At 38.6% G+C, this 19,248-nt stretch overlaps 1 protein-coding gene across 1 annotated transcript in view; it reads left to right on the top strand.

Annotated features, from left to right (window-relative positions):
* Window positions 1-19,248, top strand: part of LOC139126559 (uncharacterized) — a 92,676-nt gene that overhangs the window by 7,042 nt on the left and 66,386 nt on the right. The window lies entirely within an intron of this gene.

Here is a 19,248-nt window from a genome sequence, read left to right on the forward strand (position 1 = left end):
AAATCGTAGTAGTTACTTAATTTTAAAACCCAATGATTTAGTTCCCGTTCCTCCAAACAATTCTTCATGAGGTATTTATAAATTTTTGGACGTATTTAGTACAATAAACAAGAAAAACAACATTAAAAGTATGTGTCTTGAGATTTAGTGGGAGCATGAGCTTGATTTCTCGATACGTGGTATGCCACATATCCGTATGTAATATAAGGGGTAGGGGTAATGTTTCCCCATCCTGTTTCGAATCATGAAAAATGTTACATTTTTTTAAAAAAATGAATCAGGTGTCTTTCTAAACATATATAGTTTTATGGGGAAAAGTTGCATATTTGAAAGTTACAAAGCTTAAAGCGTTCAGTTTGTGTCAATTTTAAGTGATATTTAAAAACAAAATTATAATATAAGTGGTAGGGTTTATGTTTCCCTTCTTCCTCGAGCCATGAATCATGAAACCGTATAAACGTTATTTTTGTTGAAAGATCGGAAAAGAACTTTCTAAACATGTATAGTTTTATTAGTCCCCACGGACACCGTCCGGGGGGACTTATAGGTTTGGTCATGTCCGTCCGTGCGTGCGTGCGTGTGTGCGTCCGTGCGTCCGTCCGTTCACGCAGATATCTCAGAGACGCCTGGAGCGATTTCGTTCAAACTTGGTACAAGGATAGTACCCTACCTCATACAGATGCACATCGATTTGTTTCACAATGCGATCAAATTTGGCCGTGTTAGAGGACTTTTTAGTTTTCACCTCCATAGACTCCCATGTATAAGGCAGTCCATAGACTTCCATGTATAAGGCAGTCCATAGACTCCCATGTATAAGGCAGTCCATAGACTCCCATGTATAAGGCAGTCCATAGACTCCCATGTATAAGGCAGTCCATAGACTCCCATGTATAAGGCAGTCCATAGACTCCATGTACAAGGCCAAGAAAAATAAAAATTTAGTTTCTCATCGTATTCATATTGCAAAAAGGATGCAGTTACACAGTTTTTAGTCCCCAAAGATAAAGTCAAGGGGGCTTTTAGATTGGGTCATGTCCGTCCATGAGTCCATCCATGAGTCCATCCGTTCACGCAGATATCTCAGACACTTTGACAAAATGTCACGTGACCTTGGTGACCTTTGACCTCGAATATACATATTTGTCCATAACTCAGTAACCACAAGTCCTAAACCTTTCATATATGGTATGATGGGACACCCTATGACACCACATATTGTACCTCATTAATTATGTGCATATCTAATTTTGAGTGAGCCAATAGAGCTAGAGGTCTGATTTTTTGTATATATGGATAACTTAGCACTACAATTTTTTTGACAAAATGTCACGTGACCTCGGTGACCTTTGACCTCAAATATACATATTTGTCCATAACTCAGGAACCACAAGTGGTACACCCTTCATATATGGTATGACGGGACACCTTATGACGCCACATACCGGTATTGTACCTCATCAATTATGTGCATGTTTAATTTTGAGCAAGCAAATAGAGCTAGAGGTCTGATTTTTGGTGTATAGGGATAACTTAGCAATACAATTTTTTGACAAAATGTCATGTGACCTCGGTGACCTTTGACCTCAAATATACATATTTGTCCATAACTCAGGAACCACAAGTGGTACACCCTTCATATATGGTATGACGGGACACCTTATGACGCCACATATTGTACCTCATTAGTTATGTGCATATCTAATTTTGAGCAAGCAAATAGAGCTAGAGGTCTGCTTTTTGGTATATAGGGATAACTTAGCACTACAATTTTTTGACAAAATGTCACATGATGTCGATGACCTTTGACCTTAGATATACATATTTGTCCATAACTCAGGAACCACAAGTGGAACACCCTTCATATATGGTATGATGGGAGACCTTATGATGCTTCATACTGTACCTCATTAATTATGCATATATCTAATTCTGAGCAAACCCATAGAGCTGGATGACTGTCATACATATGCACATAGATTTGTTCTGTGATACGATCCAATAAGGCCGCCATGTGGCCATTTTATTACGTTTCTTTCATGTCCTGAACTACAGCTCAGACATGTATCAAGCAAATTTATTCAAAAGTATTTTTATCACAGACCTAATGAAGAGGACTCTCTCCTCTCTGAGGACCTGTAATCAAAGTACCCATTAACAAGTGGGGACTGTGTCATCAACGATGACTTGTTGAGAAAAAGTCGCCTATTTGAAAGTTACAAAACTTAAGGCGTTCAGTTTTTGTCAAGTTTAAGTGATATTTTTTAAACAGTAGGCACAAAACAGTTAGTCCGTTGGCCAGGTATCGAAATCATCCACTCTAAGGCATTTTACCCACTATGATTTTCTGTTATGTCGTATTCTCAGCTGTAATAATCTGCCTATTTGTTATTTGACTGATGGTGGGTAAGAGTGTAACAACTTGTTTTGTTTGGGGTGTCACGCCCTCACTAGTAAAATAGGAATGGGTTAAAGGTAACATACTTCACGGGCGACTGCAGGGGTTACCCGGATGTATATTGCAGAGCGCCCTCATGCAACATTCAAATCATACGTAATTAACAGTTATTAATGGGCGTCAAAAACAGTGAAATTACAACAATAGAACTGCTAACACACAAGGTTTGGGTGAAAAGTGGGGAGCATTTATTGGAACTGTGCAAGCATTCCCCACGAACCTACCAAACTCACCCAAACCCTTGGCTGGAATCATCAACTTCAAGGGAACCAGCGGAAATGGCTTTAGACATAGTCTGAGTAACACGGAACCTATCAACCAGAGGTACTGAAAGATAACGGCGGTAAGCATCATTAGCCCAGTCGCCGTGCATACGCAGTAACTCTAACGGAACCTGGAATTGAAGTGCGAATAAGCAGCCTCCCCTGTGGAAACTGTGGCCTGAATAGTGGTTAGAGGAGAGGCCGCAAGGTGGTTTAGTTTGGACAGTGCACCAGAGAAAACCCGGGCAGAAAGAAGGAAAAGACTGCCAGGGGTCCCGGAAGGAACTGAGAATGCATGTGATGAGCTATCTGCTGGAATAAGCTGGCACATATTTCTGTATGCAGCTACGGGACATAAAATAGATCCCTGATTACAACAAATTGGTAATGAAAGCGAGCGTTCTCCAAATTGTATTGTTTTGCTCCGTTTAACATTTTCAATGAGGCAATGACTGAAAACTGGTAGCCTGCTTTGAGGGTAAAAGGTGACAGTACTTGAAGGCACTAAATTGCTTTTCCTAAAAAACCAAAAGAAGGCAATTCAGAAACAACTCCATAACGCGGCATTCATAGGTTTATCAAAGTCCCGCAAACTGTAAAAGTATGGCTGGTGTAACAAAAAGCTTCATTTTTTAAAGGCAAGAAAGCTCCTTCTTTCGAGCACGTAGTAAAAGGGAAACATGATGGGACGCTTGCATCTAAAAAACAGTGCACTTTTTGGGCTCTTTCTGCACTGATAATATGCAATCTAAAGTAGTTATATCAGATATAATCAGACATTACATAACGCTTAGTCAACACTTCAGATACCAATAGCTTTGTTGGTACTACTTTATGCCAGGTATTGTACAGTGAAGCGGCACTAACTCAGTCGCGTGTAAACCTTGACAACAGTATTACCATTTCAGGACATCGGAATTTGTTCCTACTTTTATTAATTTGAACTAACATATGGCTTGTATATTTATAGGTCCTATTCTGTTAAAATTAGGGTACAATGTTCAAAGAAGTTCAAGGCGAACGATTATCTGTATGAGTGAAGTGTATAAGGCAGAGATCTCTTCCCTGTACACTCGCTTAATCGCTATCTCTAATCACATATTGCAAACAGCTTACGAGATGGCAAATAACTTTAATTAGGAGCTCCATACCCCTTGAAACCCCTATTTCGAGGGGTGAATGTGCATTGAATGTGCATTGTTTTCTAGAAGGGACTGTCCCGTAATGACAACAATATCTGACAGTGGCTCTACATCGTACTACAGAGCAAAGTGTTTCAGGCTCGCTTTAAAATTCAGCAAAGTTCTATAAGCTGTAACTCTATGGGATAGAAACTCGAAAACATGCAAAAAACAAGTGTATCTATAGGCAAGGGTGGGGGTGTAAATAAAGGCAAAATAGCATATATTATGTGATGTGGCTTCTGAAATGACAAGTCCCGGTCGCGTAGGCCGACTTGAGACATAAGGCTGTTTGATGGCTAAGTTCTATCCATAGTTGGGTGAGCAGTAGACCCAGTCCTGTAAGACAAATTACCAATCATGAGTAAAATAAAAAATGCGAGCGTCCACATTGCGCTCTGTTAAAAGTCTACTGCAAGGTAACTCGTGAAATATTGAAACAAAAAAAAGATGTATGCACTGTCATGGAACTGCCACGAATATGCATTATTATGTAACAACTTGCTGTGGACAATATACACTAATTACTGAACAATAGATCATTTAGATGCAATAAGATTTACATAAGTTATTCATTTATGTTGATTATTCATTCACCCTAAATTATCTGCCATCGAGAAGTTCAACTACTTAAGAAGTAAACTAAGTGGAGATGCTATTGAAGCTATTGCAGGTATGGCTTTAATCAATGAGAACTACGAAATAGCCATCAAGTTACTTCAAGAGAAATTTGTGATGAACAAACTGTTATTAATACCCACTACAATAAGATCATGAATCTGACTGCAGCAGCAAACCAAACCAGTAGTTTGCGATGTCTTTACGATACTATTGAGAAGCACCTACGAAGTCTGGCAGCGATGGGTCAAGATGTAAATCAAGATATATTTGTCTCCTTGATTACATCTAAACTTCCTAAAGAGGTGTTATTCCAACTTGAAATACAAAAGGGTCGAGAAGATAAGTGGACTGTACAAAAACTTCGACAACTTCTTGGCTCCTATATCGGTGCATTAGAATCAGCAGAACAATTTCCTTCAGCCTCACAAGATAAAAGAAATTTTAAGAGTTCGTCACAGAATACCGCCAAGCCATTCCCGAAAGTGTCTCAAAGATCATCAGCAGAAGCACTTGTTATCAGTGAGAAGGGGAAGTTTCTGCAGAAAGTTGACAAGGTGAGGCCCAGAAAATGTGTTTACTGTAAACAATCACACTGGAGTGACCAATGCATTGACTATCCAACAATAGAAGCTCGCAAGAAGAAGATTAAAGGTAACTGCTATATCTGTCTTAAGAAAGGTCATATGTTAAAGGACTGCCCTGTAGAAAAGCCTTGCTTCTTTTGCCGTCAAAGGAGGAATCACCACAGTAGCCTATGTCCAAAGAAATTTCCTGTGGTAGCAACAGAATCCTCAATGCCAAACCAAGCAACTTTACCTGTCAGTACATCAGTGAACTTAGAAAAGGCCATGATCGCTTCAGGTGAAATGGTTTTGATGCAAACGGCTACAACTAGAATCCAGAATCCTACTTCTTCCTTGGCTGACACTGTTCGTATACTACTAGACTCTGGCAGTCATAGGTCCTACATAACTGAGAAACTGGCCAAGAAATTGAAGCTGAAATTCGGCAAGGTTGAAGAAATTTATCTGGTTACATTTGGAACTGAGAAAACCAAAGTCATCAAAGCACCTGTCACTACACTTAATATAACTCTCAAAGATAATACTGAAATGACTGTCTGAGCAAATGTTGTTCCTAAATAACTGGAACCATCCAGAGAATGCCTATTGATCCAGAGATTTCAAATTGCCAACATCGGGAGACACTATGGAAAGATATTCCACTTGCTGATTCTCTCCAAAATGATGTTGAAACTTCCACCATCGAGTTGTTGATAGGAAATGATTACTACTTAGATATGATCCTACCACAGAAAATTCAGGTTCATCCTGGATTATACCTACTGGGATCAAGATTAGGATGGATACTCACTGGCAGAAAAGTGGAATCTCTGAACAACACACAAACCAAATATGCTGATCCTTACCATGGGTACTCAGGTATGGTCAGAATCTTCTACGTTCATCAATCCAGATCCTTCCTTACCGATCAAGCCAAACCTTGATGACTTTTGGAATTTGGAAACGATTGGCATAAAGGATTCCTACCAAGAATCTGATGATGATAAGGCACTGCAACACTTCAATCAACCTATTAAATTCAAGTATAGATGATATCGTGTAAAATGGCCATGGAAGGAACAAGAGCCTGACATTCCTGAAAATAGAGAATTGGCATATGGTCGACTGAAGTTACTCGTCAAAAAACTTGCAAAGAATCCTGAATTGCTTGAGAAGTACAATTCTATCATTATCACTAGTACAGAAATTTGCGAGAAATTTGCGAGAAATGGACACTTTCTCGCTTTTGCGAGAAGTAAGCGAGAATACATAACTTTCTCGCAATAACTTAGCGAGAATTTAATTTTCTCGCAATCAGCTGGCAAGAACTGTGTTTTCTCGCTCAGCATCTGCGAGAAACTGAATTCTCGCAATCAGTCAGCGAGAAATTTGTTTTCTCGCTTTGCATCTGCGAGATAAACGTGAAACGAGAAAAACTACACAACCTGTGAATACTAGCCTAACGGGCGACTGCAGGGGTTACCCGGATGTATATTGCAGAGCGCCCCCATGCAACATTTGAATCATACGCAATTAATGGTTTTAAGGGGGGTCAAAAACAGCAAAACTTAAAACCTAATAATAAAGTTCTTGTTCCTCCAAATAATTTTTACAAGGTATTTATTTATTATTTAAGAGAAATGTAATGCTTAAAAGAAGAAAAAACATTAAAAGAGTGTATCTTGATATCATTGGGTGCGTCGATTGTTTTTCTAATATGTGGTATGCTCTATAACCCTCTATAAGGGCCTGGTCAGAATTAACAGGGGGGAAGTTCGGTGCGATTATGGGGAGGGTCACTATTTTTCATGCAGCGGTTAGGGGGAGGGCCGTTTCACTTTGCGCATGAGTCAGGGAGAGGGTCACTAATTTTTGTGCAAGGAAGACACAGAAAATTTTTCATAATTTGAAATGTTATAGAGAAATCCTGAAAAGAGACGCGCAACATATAGGGCACTCATGAATTGATAGCACTTGCACTACAAAGTATATTACTCGCAACTGTAAAACATACACATGTACCAGTATGACATGTTTATAAATACTGTGAAACAAAAAAAAAACACAGTCATAAAATGACATGCAAAAAATGTAGTTTTTTGTAAACTGCAACATACGTATATATATTTATAATAAATACTAGTATGCTGCTACTGCCACTACTGTGAGAGCAATTATAAAGGGGAAAACACTCCACACATCAAATGTTCTAAATGTTGTATTATTTTCTGTATTTTGTCATGTTGTGCATCTTTTTTGTTCTCTTTAGCCTTAGAGAGACATAGCCAGGTCTTCGCTGTCTTCAACAGCGAAGACCCTCCGTCACATTGTTTGAAGATCTGTAATTATCTCATTATCAGTCACCTAAATGCGATAATTGACATAAGTACATTAGAATTAGATAGCTATGAGTGCATATATGTGCAAGAAATCAAATTTGGAATTCCGCACCGAAAATGTTCATTTACTATGCATGGTAGTCTATGGGGGAAATTAATGCTTGTTTAATGTAAAACTTGCGATATTTGGGCATTATAACATGGGATGATAGACATAATCGGTCTTTATTAGAATAGGGTGGCTATGAGTAAATATGTGTACAAGAAATTTGATTTGGAATTTCACCTAAAATGTTCATTTACTATGCATGGTAGTCTATGGGGAAACTATGATAATTCTATTTCAATGTAAAACTTGCTATACTTGGGCATATATAGAATGGGATAATTAACACAATTGTACTTGATTAGAATACGGTGGTTCCAAGTGCTTATATGTACAGAAATTTATTTGAAATTTAACTGAAAATGTTCATTTACTAAACATGGGTGTCTATGAGAAAACTATGAATATTTTTTTTCCCATGTAAAATTTTCTATACTTGGGCATATATGGGCATGGGATAATTAACACAATTGTACTTGATTAGAATAGGGTGGTTCCAAGTGCATATATGTACAAGAACTTTGATTTGGAATTTCACCAGAAATGTTCATTCACTGTGCATGGTGGTCTATGAGGAAACTATGATTAATTCTTCTTTAATGTAAAACTTGCTATACTTGGGTATATACAGACATGGGATAATTGACATTATTGTACTTGACTCGAATTGGGTGGCTATGAATAAACATTTGTACAAGAAATTTGATTTTTGAATATTACCGAAAATGTTCATCCACTATACATAGCGGTCTACGAGGAAATTATGATCATTTCTTCTTTTATGTTAAACATGCTATACTTGGGTATATAAAGACGTGGGATAATTGACATTAAAAACTATCTACTGTTGATTGACCAATCAGAGTGCTCAATTCAGGGTGTTTTATCTACTCGTAAAGCCTTGGTCACCAAATTCCAGAAACGAATGACAGCGCCGTAGTAAAGTACTGTCCAATCAAAAGTGAACATGTCATATTCTGTAGACATCTGGTACGTTTTAATATTCAAATTTGGTAACACAGCAGAAACCAGCTGCAACACAAAACCTGCTGTGCCCTGGGGCATTTATATAATGTGCCTTAGGGCATTTATAGGATGTTCCATTACACTGGAAGGCTATTTCACAAATAAAAGTTTTAATTCATATCCTAAACATGTTACATTGACAAAGGGGACGGTTGACGTAAACACATTGAAAACGAAAATATATCAGTTAGGGGCGATAGTTTTTAAGTCGGATAAAACCCTCGTACTCGGGCTCTTCTGGTATATAAAGTCCAACCCTACGATAAAATGTCTCGGCCTGCGGCCTCGACATTTTATCATTGGTTGGACTTTATATACCAGAAGAGCCCTCGTACTCGGCTTTATCCTATACTTATTGTACTTGATTAGAAAGGATGGCTATGAGTGAATATATGTACAAGAAATTAGATTTGGAATTTTACTGAAACTGTTAATTCACTATGCATAGTGGTCTATGAGGAAACTATGATTAATTCTTCTTTAACGTAAAGCTTGCTATACGTGGGCATTTTTAGACATGGGATAATTTACACAATTGTACTTGATTAGAATTGGGTGGCTATGAGTGCATATATATACAAGAAATTTGATTTTGGAACATTACCGAAAATGTTCATCTACTATACATAGTGGTCTATGGGGAAAACTACGATGAATTCTTCTTTTATGTAAAACTTGCTATACTTTGGTGTATATAGACATGGGATAATTGACATTATTGTACTTGATTAGAATAGGGGACTACAAATGTTTCTCAAGGATAGGGGAGGGTCATTTGATTTTGCGCAAGGAGGAGGGGGAGGGTCAGAATTTATGTGCAAGAAATTGGTGGGGGGGGATCAGTGTTTTTCATGCATCGCAGTTATGAATCGCACCTGCCTTCCCCCCTGTTAATTCTGACCAGGCCCTAATATATATTTAAGGGATAGGGTTATGGGTAACGTTTCCTCTGCTTCCAAATCCAGAGAATAAGGAAGCCACATAAATATCATATCTTTAAAACACTAAGGCAGTTGTTTTTCCAACAAGTTATGGCTTGATGGGGTAAACTCAAAAGTTATTCGGTGACAATGCCTAAAATTCAAAGTTTATGTTAGTGTACTTATATTAACTTGTTAAAATGAACATGAAAAATACTCTTTCCAGGGCATCAAATAGCACTAAAAACTTCAAATGGTGGTAAATAAAAGACGTTTTACTCATTTCAGTACTCAAACAAGGGAAAGAAAGTTAACAGCTATTTAACAGCTTGGGTTTCTACAAAATGGCTTATTTGATATATATCTTTTGGATGACGCATCACAGGAAGAATTTATGCGTATCTTTTCGGGAATTTTGGCTTCAGGTATCAATTTAAAAGAACTTTTTAAAGATGTACACAAGTATACTTTTAACACAATATGTCAGAAATTATATATTTCACAGCCACAAAATCTAAATTGGATTTCATAGTCTTCATGCTAAGTTGATGTGACAGCAGCAATAATTAATCCCCTTTCTTTAATTGAATAGCGGAGGTCTGTCATATTTGTTACACTCAATACTGACATATTCTAAAATATGCAAATAAGCTAATATTTAGAGTGTCATGCTGATTAAAACTTGCAAAATTAGTGGCCCTACCTACATTCAAGGAATAGCAGATGTCTTGTCATAATCGATGAACTCAGTAGAGATGTAGAGCCTAATTACAGAAATTCATTTAGTATGCAAATGAAATATTTATAAAATCCCTTGTTCATTAACTTTAACACAGAAGGCGATCTACATGTGGTCAGTACATGGTAGACGTCCAGTCAAAATCGATGATCTCAATATTGATATGTAGCCTACTTACAAAAATCTATTAAATATGCAAATTAGCTAATAATTAGGACGTCTTGTTTACAAAACTTGCATCATAAGTCGACCTAATTATGATCAATATTTTACCACATTCTCGCACATCCACGTTCCTATCCTATTAGCATAACAATACAAACATTTACGTTGAACGTGTACACTGTGCTGGTTTCAGTTTTCATAACTACTGTCCGGCCGAAGAAATCCGAAAAAATTGATGTAAAATGATGACGAGTGACATAATGTGATAATTTTTTATGAACAAAATTACAGAGAAATATTATGTGTAAATATGTATGTGCATAATATTCATGAAAGAGCAACAGCAAAAGCAGGCGGAAAACGGAAAGCAAATAAGGTTTTCATAAAAGTGAGGGAAGTTGCGAAGAACTTGGTAAGCTACTTTTCAAAGGAAAGAAAAATAAAGTATTCTCTTGTCTCTTAAGTTGTGTTGTAGTGTGATATTCCTTATCGATGACAGGAGGACCAATTTGAAGTCAGGGACACCTTGAGGTCTCTATAGACGTGACGTCGGTGACCTTTAACTTCGAATTTACATCTGTTTCCATCTCTCAGTAAGCACAAGTGCTACACCCTTCATATTTAGTATGGTAGGGAACCTTATGACACCATATACTGACTGTATCTCATTAATTATGCACGTATCTTATTCAGAGTCTGCCAATATAGCTAGAGGGCTGATTTTTGATATATAGGGATTACCGTGTTGAAATTCAAAACACACTGATCCCCTATTGGGCATTTCAAAAACATGGTGACCCCCTCCCCATCACCAAAGTCAAAAACAGGTTGACCCCCCCATGAATCCACCCCCCCCCCCACCCCCACCCCCCGGCCGAAGAAACTGATCAGTGCCTAAGGTCACGGTGGGCAAATTCCAGTACCAATTTTCCAACCCCAACATCATATGCATAACACTTGAAAGAACAAATTTCTAATTAAGGTATTACGTGCAAAAAGATAAAAAAAGTTCCCATTGTGTCAAAAGTTCCCTGTAGGGAACATAAAACCATTCTAATTCACAGTCAACAAATAAAAAATAAAGAGTCACAATCCCAAGCTTTGGACAGGGAATAAAATAAACACTAAAGTTCATCGCTTCTACACCTGTTAAAGTGAGTCAACACAAGCAGCGAATTTTGAAAATTTCAGAGACAGACTGTGAATATATGTTTTCCATTTACATTAAAGTAGAATGCACCTTGGTAAGAGATATTCGAACTCTCACACTTTTAAAATATAAATTTTGCCCGTCACTTTTGGGCTCATCCGGGAGCTTGTAGAGGATATTAAGTTATCGCTGAATTGTTTTTGTAAAATCAGGAATTGTATGTTTGCTCCATAAAGGTAATAATAGGATGAGATGGTGGCCGTTTTGAATGTAAAGTTTGGTAAATATTTCAGTTGACTTCTGATTGTTCATCTTGTTTGTGAAAGAGAATAGTTGAAAGTTTGGTTAATGAACTTTAAAGTCTTATTTTTAGAAGTGAGTAGTATATACACTACTGGTTCTTAACCACTTGTGGGATATGTAACTCTTACATTCGAAAATGGAGGCACGCCACCCCAACGAAGCATAAAATCGACGGTCACTTGAGGAGGGGTCTAGTAGCCTACATTGGACAATTTAAAACATTTTTTTATAGAGTGCCTATCATCTTAAATTGGCAAATGGAGGCTCAAAACACCCTAAAACAGGACCTGGTACTGGTTGTGGACCACTGTAGGTGCAGAGAGTTCCCGTAATTAGTAGGCCCCTGACCGATTTTTGAAGTGGTGGGCATGTTAAGCCTTGGTTCGCAATATTTAGCCCTCACCACCTGTTGTTGTGTTTGGTGCCGAAATTGCGCCAAAATCGCACCAGAAATAAATATTTGCCCCATTTCAGCACGCCCTGTTCTTTCCTATCAACGGAGGCTGAATAAAACTTGGAACACCAAAGTCCGTGTTCACATAGGGAAACCACTGAGAGTATCAGGATATAGTCCGGTATTTAGACCAAGGCGGTATTGCTATGTGTATCCGATAATCTTTCAGTTTGTTTATCACTGCTTATCATCTCCTTGACAAAACATTAGTAGAGCCCTTTCATTTTGCGTGGCCATTCTGTTGAAAACGACTTTGACTGACTTGTCCTCTAAATGAAGAAAAAGTGCAGGAGAAACAATCGATAGGTACGATATACACTTCAAAGTTATGATCAACTTTTTTGTTTTTGTTTGCTTCTTCGTTTCAGTGCAGAGAAACTCTCATCATAAATATGTCGTTCCCAATTTTTCTCAAACATTGTAATTTGCACCGGTGTTGATTAACTCTTATTAACTCACGTGTTCACACACGGAGGCTTATACCAAAGCGATGTCTCTCAGTGTTTCAGTGTGTGTGTGCGTGTTTGTGTGTATGAGTGTGTGTCTCGGTTTGTCTGTCTGTTTACACGATAACTCAAAAACACCAGAACACATTCAAGTCACATTTTGTAAACAGGTACCATATGTCAATGGCAAGGTGTCATAAGATTTTAGTTAGTTGGGCTTGCATATTGATGACTTTATTTTCATATAATGGTTTCCTAGGGAGACAGTAATGACTGTGTTGACATAAATCAAGAAATACTGCACAAAATTTCATTTAACTTTTCACAGATGACAATCTCAGAACATATTAATGATACTATGAGTGTCATGTCAATTATATGTTCATGTTAATATTTCATGAACTTTTGTAATTAGTGATATGTCTGAAATTACTACACCAAATTTGATGATACCTGCTACAAATATCGATATAGTGTATATCTTACTGTACCGCGAAGCGTTAGGCAATGCAAACTTAAAAAGAAGCTCATGTGCATATTTTTAGAAGTTTTGTAATTATCATATTAATCCTAAATGACTGCAGCAAATTTGATGAAATCTGCTGTAGATACTGATACGACATATATCTGACTGTGATGAGAAGAATTCGTTAGTGTGAAGTTAAATGAATGTTCATTTGAATATTTAATAAATTTTATAATTAGTGATATGACTCTGCAATTATGGCACCAATTTAGTAAAATCTGCTACAGATATTGATCAGATAACATCTAATTGTTACGTGAAGCACTGACCAGTGTCAAAGTAATAAATATGTCATTGATTTATTATATGACGTTTTGTAATAAGTTACATAACTCTGAGAAACTGCAACAAATTCGATTAAGCAGCTCATTCGCATATTTTATTTTATGAAGTTTGTAATTAGTCATATAAGTACGAAATGACTGCACAAAATTTGATGAAATCTGCTGCAGATACGCATCAGAGAAATATCTTACTGTGTTGTAAAGTTTTTAGTAGTGTGAACTTAACTAAGGTTAATTAGCATATTTAATGATTTTTTTATTTAGTGATATAAGTCTGAAATCACACAACAACATTTGCGGAAACATGCTACAGATATTGATCTGATAAACATCTGTGTCAAGTTATAAATAGCTCATTTGCATATTTTATAAAGGTTTGTTTAGTCACATAATGCCGAAATAAGTGCACCAAATTTGGTGAACTCTGCTATAGATATTGATCTAATAAATATCTAATTGCCACGTGAAGCACTGAAAACTGAAGGGTTATTTTGCATATTACATGAACTTTGTAATTAGTAATATTACTCCGAAGTTACAGCCGTCGATTAAAATGAAACGTGCTTCAGATGTCAAACTGATTGATCTCTAAGTGATAAAAGCATTGAGCAGTGTCAATTATAAACAGGTCATTTGCATATCAAGTGAACTTTTGTAATTAGTATTTTAACTCAATGAGTGCTGTGCAAAAGATGAGAAAACCAGCTACGTGTGATGGAATGACAGTGTCTGATTGTTTTGTGAAGCTTACTACTATGTAATGAACCAGTTGTAACCACGTGAGCACATTCAGTTAACAAGTTTTTTTTATATAAATGTATCGACTTACAACAGAGTTTACATTGTGCATCGCTTTCCTTCATGTAGCGATGTCATCTGACCTTCGATTATTCCCATCTTATCGAGAATCATTACTTGAGAGAAGTTCAGAGTCACCAAATTTCTAATTTAATTGCTAAGAAACCGATTTATCTACCAGTTTATGGTAAATGCGTACTTTTAGAGTGGCAGTAGCTAGGTAATAGATCGGTGTGTTAATAGCCAACAGCAAAGTGCCAGTGAATATTTTATGGGCTGCATACCTACCACCTAGTTTTGAAAAAAGTTGCCAAAAACTGGGCCTTGACAATCTTTTATCGATTATGTCGTAATGAATAACGGTGAAAACAAATACATACACGGTTTGGGTTTTCAGACAGTTTCAGTGCAGAAATTCAAATATGGCGTGGATAGTTCTTGCTGCTGGCAGGAAATGAAAGTCACAAATCCCATTGTTTCAGATTTAAAAATGTAGGGAAAGTGACTTCACACATCACATACCGGTATGTCATCTTGTATATGCTTTAAAGTTTTTGTGTCTATATTATTATGTAATTAGGCTGTAAGTGTAAACATTCTACAAAATAAGCCTTGGCGAGATACGGACGTAGTAGAATGTGTCAAAAACAATCGTGACCCTTTGAAGGAATTTTTCAAAACCAGTGCGGTTTCTTCCTCAGTCGCCTCTGGATATAAGTATACCTCTTTCTTATTATGATTTTGTGTTTATGTTGTTGATCTCCGGTTTGCTAGCAAGGAAGGTAGAACAATTATATGTTTGGATTGCTGTGATCGTTCTTTCGTCATCTTTTTCCATGTTTCTGATGGACTCAGTCTAGACAAAACAGAACCAGAATATCCATATTATCACATAAGGAGACCTCACTCCATCAGAGCTTTAATATTCGACACAACGATTGTATGAAAACACAAACGAGCTGAAATCAACAACAATATAGCCAATCACAAATGCTTAGACTCAAACAAATCAAAAGGCAAGTAAGCATATAAGTCGACCTATGAAATACGGCTAGTTTTCAATCGGGTTCGAACCCACAACATACGGCATCAGTCGCCTAGCAGAGAGGCCACAGAGAGAACCGCTCGGCTAAATCTCCAGTCCAAAAAAAGAGTGGTTCAAAAGCCGGCTAAGTTGTTACTTTCTTCTGACTGAGACCACTCCACACGTTGTAGAGTTTGTGAAGCACTCACGCACGCATGCTCACTATCACACATCGCACATACAAACTTTATCTAAGCAAAGAAACGAATTCATCACTTTAACTGGGCAAACGATAACCTCGGGGACAATTCTGTCCACCAGCAGAGTTACCAACCCAGGGTAGAAAATACGGTAGTTTTCAATCGGGTTCGAACCCACAACATACGGCATCAGTCGCCTAATGAAGAGGCCATGTACAGAGAGAGCCGCTCGGCTGAATCTCCATTCCCGAAAAAGAGTGGTTCAATAGCTGGCTAAGTTGTTACATTTTCTGACTGAGACCGATCCACACGTTGTAGAGTTCGTGAAGCACTCACGCACGCATGCTCACTATCACACATCGCACATACAAACCTTATCTAAGCCAAGAAACGAATTCATCGCTTTAACTGGGCATACTATAACCTCGGGGACAATTCTGTCCACCAGCAGAGTTACCAACCCAGGTAGAAAATACGGCTAGTTTTCAATCGGGTTTGAACCCACAACATACGGCATCAGTCGCCTAGAGGAGAGGCCACAAGAGAACCGCTCGGCTAAATCTCCATTCCCAAAAAAGAGTGGTTCAATAGCAGGCTAAGTTGTTACATTTTTCAGACTGAGACCGCTCCACACGTTGTAGAGTTTGTGAAGCACTCACGCACGCTTGCACACTATCACACATTGCACGTACAAACTTTATCGAAACGAAGAAACAATTTATCGCTTTAACTGGGCGAACGATAACCTCGGGGACAATTCTGTCAACCAGCAGAGTTACCAACCCAGGGTAGAAAATACGGCTAGTTTTCAATGACGCAAAGTCAATCACAAGCGACTCAACACAAGATAAAAAGCCATTAAACACGAGATATCATAATATCCTACAATGAGCAACAAAGAACTCGAGACCTTCTTAATGGAGGACAGCAGTCCTTTGGCACAACCAAACCAGCTGACCGATATTGATCTGACGTTGCTGTCAAGTCAACTCAGTCCAATAATCAGCACAGCAAAGCTAGACATAATAGTGAAGATCAAGAAGTCTCAACTCGGGCTCGATTCATTCTACCCAATGAAGAGAGCGATAACTAAACAATGACTAACAATATTGTACAAAACTGCTAGTAGAGGATACACCACAAACTATCGAACAAGATCACAATCTGAGAGCAGAAATGTATGATAAAACACACATATGTCTCTATTTTGATGGTGGCGGTGGTGGTGGTATCATACATTCAAATACATAGATTCGTCTAATTTGAAAATACGAACACCACAATGTTATTCATTACCTTAGATACACAAAACGCCACCATCAAAATAAAGACATACTTTGTAAGTTGCCCTATCATAAGTGGGTGCTCAAGCCCAACATTCCTGATATTGAAATTCATCGATAATTTCATAAAACAAGTGGTGGGAAAAGCCACAGAATTTATCTGGAAAATTGAGACAATCAAAATTCTGGAAAATGCAACATTAGTCACACCAGGGGTTGTGTCCATGTACACAACACGCGACACGACCAAGCTATTCAACTAATAGGTCAAGCATTGGATGTGGAGCAATCCCCCAACAATAACTACACACCAACAATAATAAAAATGCCCAGCAACAGAATACCTGTTAACCTTGCTAACACTTATTCTTGAAATCAAAAATTCGAATTTGAGAACAAATTCTATGACAAATTTGTGGTTGCAGCATGGGATCCCCTGCCTCACCGGAAATCGCCGACATTGCATTTCATAAAACGAAAACGAAATAATACGTGAATACAAATCGAAATTTACTCTGGCTGAGATTTAGAGACGATATTTTCATGATCTTCATTGAAACAAAGCACGAACTAAACTAATTCATATCAGGAATTACAAAACTAACCCTATCTTCAAATTTTCATTTGAAAGCTCAGAACATCAGATAACATACCTTGACCTTATGGTATACAAAGGCCAACGGTATAACGGTGAAAAATAATGGACATTGAAAAAAACACAAGAAAACCATTGATTTATTTCATTCATTTCCTAAATAGAACATCATGCCACCAAAAATAAACCTTTAACCGTTTTCCTGCCAAGTCGGTGAAAATCCGCTTGAAATTCGGTGTAGCTAGAATCTGAGCAGCCACGGCCGTTATCCTGCCAAGGCAGTGGAAATCGGGCTACTGTTCGGTACCCCCTTTCATGCCTAGTCGGCAGCAACTACATGTAGCAAACCCTTGCTCAAGCTAGGGGTCGTTCGAAGGAACGGCGTTTGCTCTCGAAATGCGTTCACAAGGAGTCCAATGACAGGGAAAGGTGCAGAAGCTACCCAGCCAGTCCCTTACCCCATTTGGGGACTGGGTTTTTAGGGGGGACGAGTAGCGTACTTGGCAGGTTAGCGCAGTGACTTATCCTAGCGGAGTTTGGGCGATCTAGGCTCTGAGGCACTACATAGATTGCGGTCAAAATTGACCGTCTCGGCAACGCTAATCTGTAAGGCAACGGCTTAAGACAGCCTCAACTGGCGGTGCAATTTTTTGCATATGGTGCAAGACGAAAATCACAGACTTAGTCCTGATTGACGGGAAGTGCGGACAGATTTGACGGACTTGGCTTGATTAGTTCCTGCCATGGAACTGATCCGAACAGACTTGAGTGACACTTGTAAAGGGTAACCACCGCTTTTAAACCGACTTGTTACCTTCTCGAAAAGACTACAGGCTCAGATGTCGCGCATTGTCGGCTGCACTTGGCTCTAGACGTTCAAGCTCTGCAACGATACACACCGCCTCAGCCTTGCCATGCACGAACATGGCCTCAAAATTTGTTACCGTTGTTCACCGACTTGTTACACCTATGTTGTCCCTCTGAAGTTCGGCTAACGGCCAAGTCTAACTGGAGTTGGCAGACCTGTGTTTGGTTTATACCGTAGTATGAACGACTCAGGAAGAGATACCTGTCGGTATATTCCAAGTTTTACGCACTTGGGTGTCAATGATGGGTCGTCATCACCGCTGATGACATACACGTGCTTGGCCACCTTATTTGAAGGAGCCATGTTTGCCCACGGACGAGGTCGGTATATCCAAGTTTTACGCACTTGGGTGTCAATGACGGGTCGTCATCACCGCTGATGACATACACGTGCTGGCCACCTTATTTGAAGGAGCCATGTTTGCCCAACGGACGAGGCCGGGACAGCCATTGACAATTTTGGCATCCTTCATCTTTGACCGCCTTAGTTGGGTAAGCCGCTCGGAAGGCGACGGTTATGACCTAAACAAGCCGCTGAAGCACTGTTCGTTGCCGTACAAGAATGAGACGGCCAGTCCATAACTGCTTAATGGGCGATCTGTCGGGTTGGCTTGTCACCGACTTGGATGACAATACGCCCTGCTCGGGCGTACTAGAAGGGACATGAGGTTAAAGATACGGGTTTCCCACCCTACTAAACATTGACTTGGGCCAACGTCCTTGGGTGGCAGGTGCACATGCCACGTACCAGCTGGACGGAATGTCAAGTTGAGATGCTAATGACATTGACTATGTTATGCTAAGTGCTCGAGGGATTTGCATTGCAAATGAGTATTATTAGCATATCCAATGGTACGGACAGGCAATTTACATGATGGGTAGGAATGTCAGCGCCGGTTGGTGGACTGATTGCCATAGGTCCATTATAATAACAGGT

This window comes from Ptychodera flava, unplaced genomic scaffold (assembly GCF_041260155.1).
Source record: "Ptychodera flava strain L36383 unplaced genomic scaffold, AS_Pfla_20210202 Scaffold_100__1_contigs__length_311780_pilon, whole genome shotgun sequence".
Taxonomy (NCBI): Eukaryota; Metazoa; Hemichordata; class Enteropneusta; family Ptychoderidae; genus Ptychodera; species Ptychodera flava.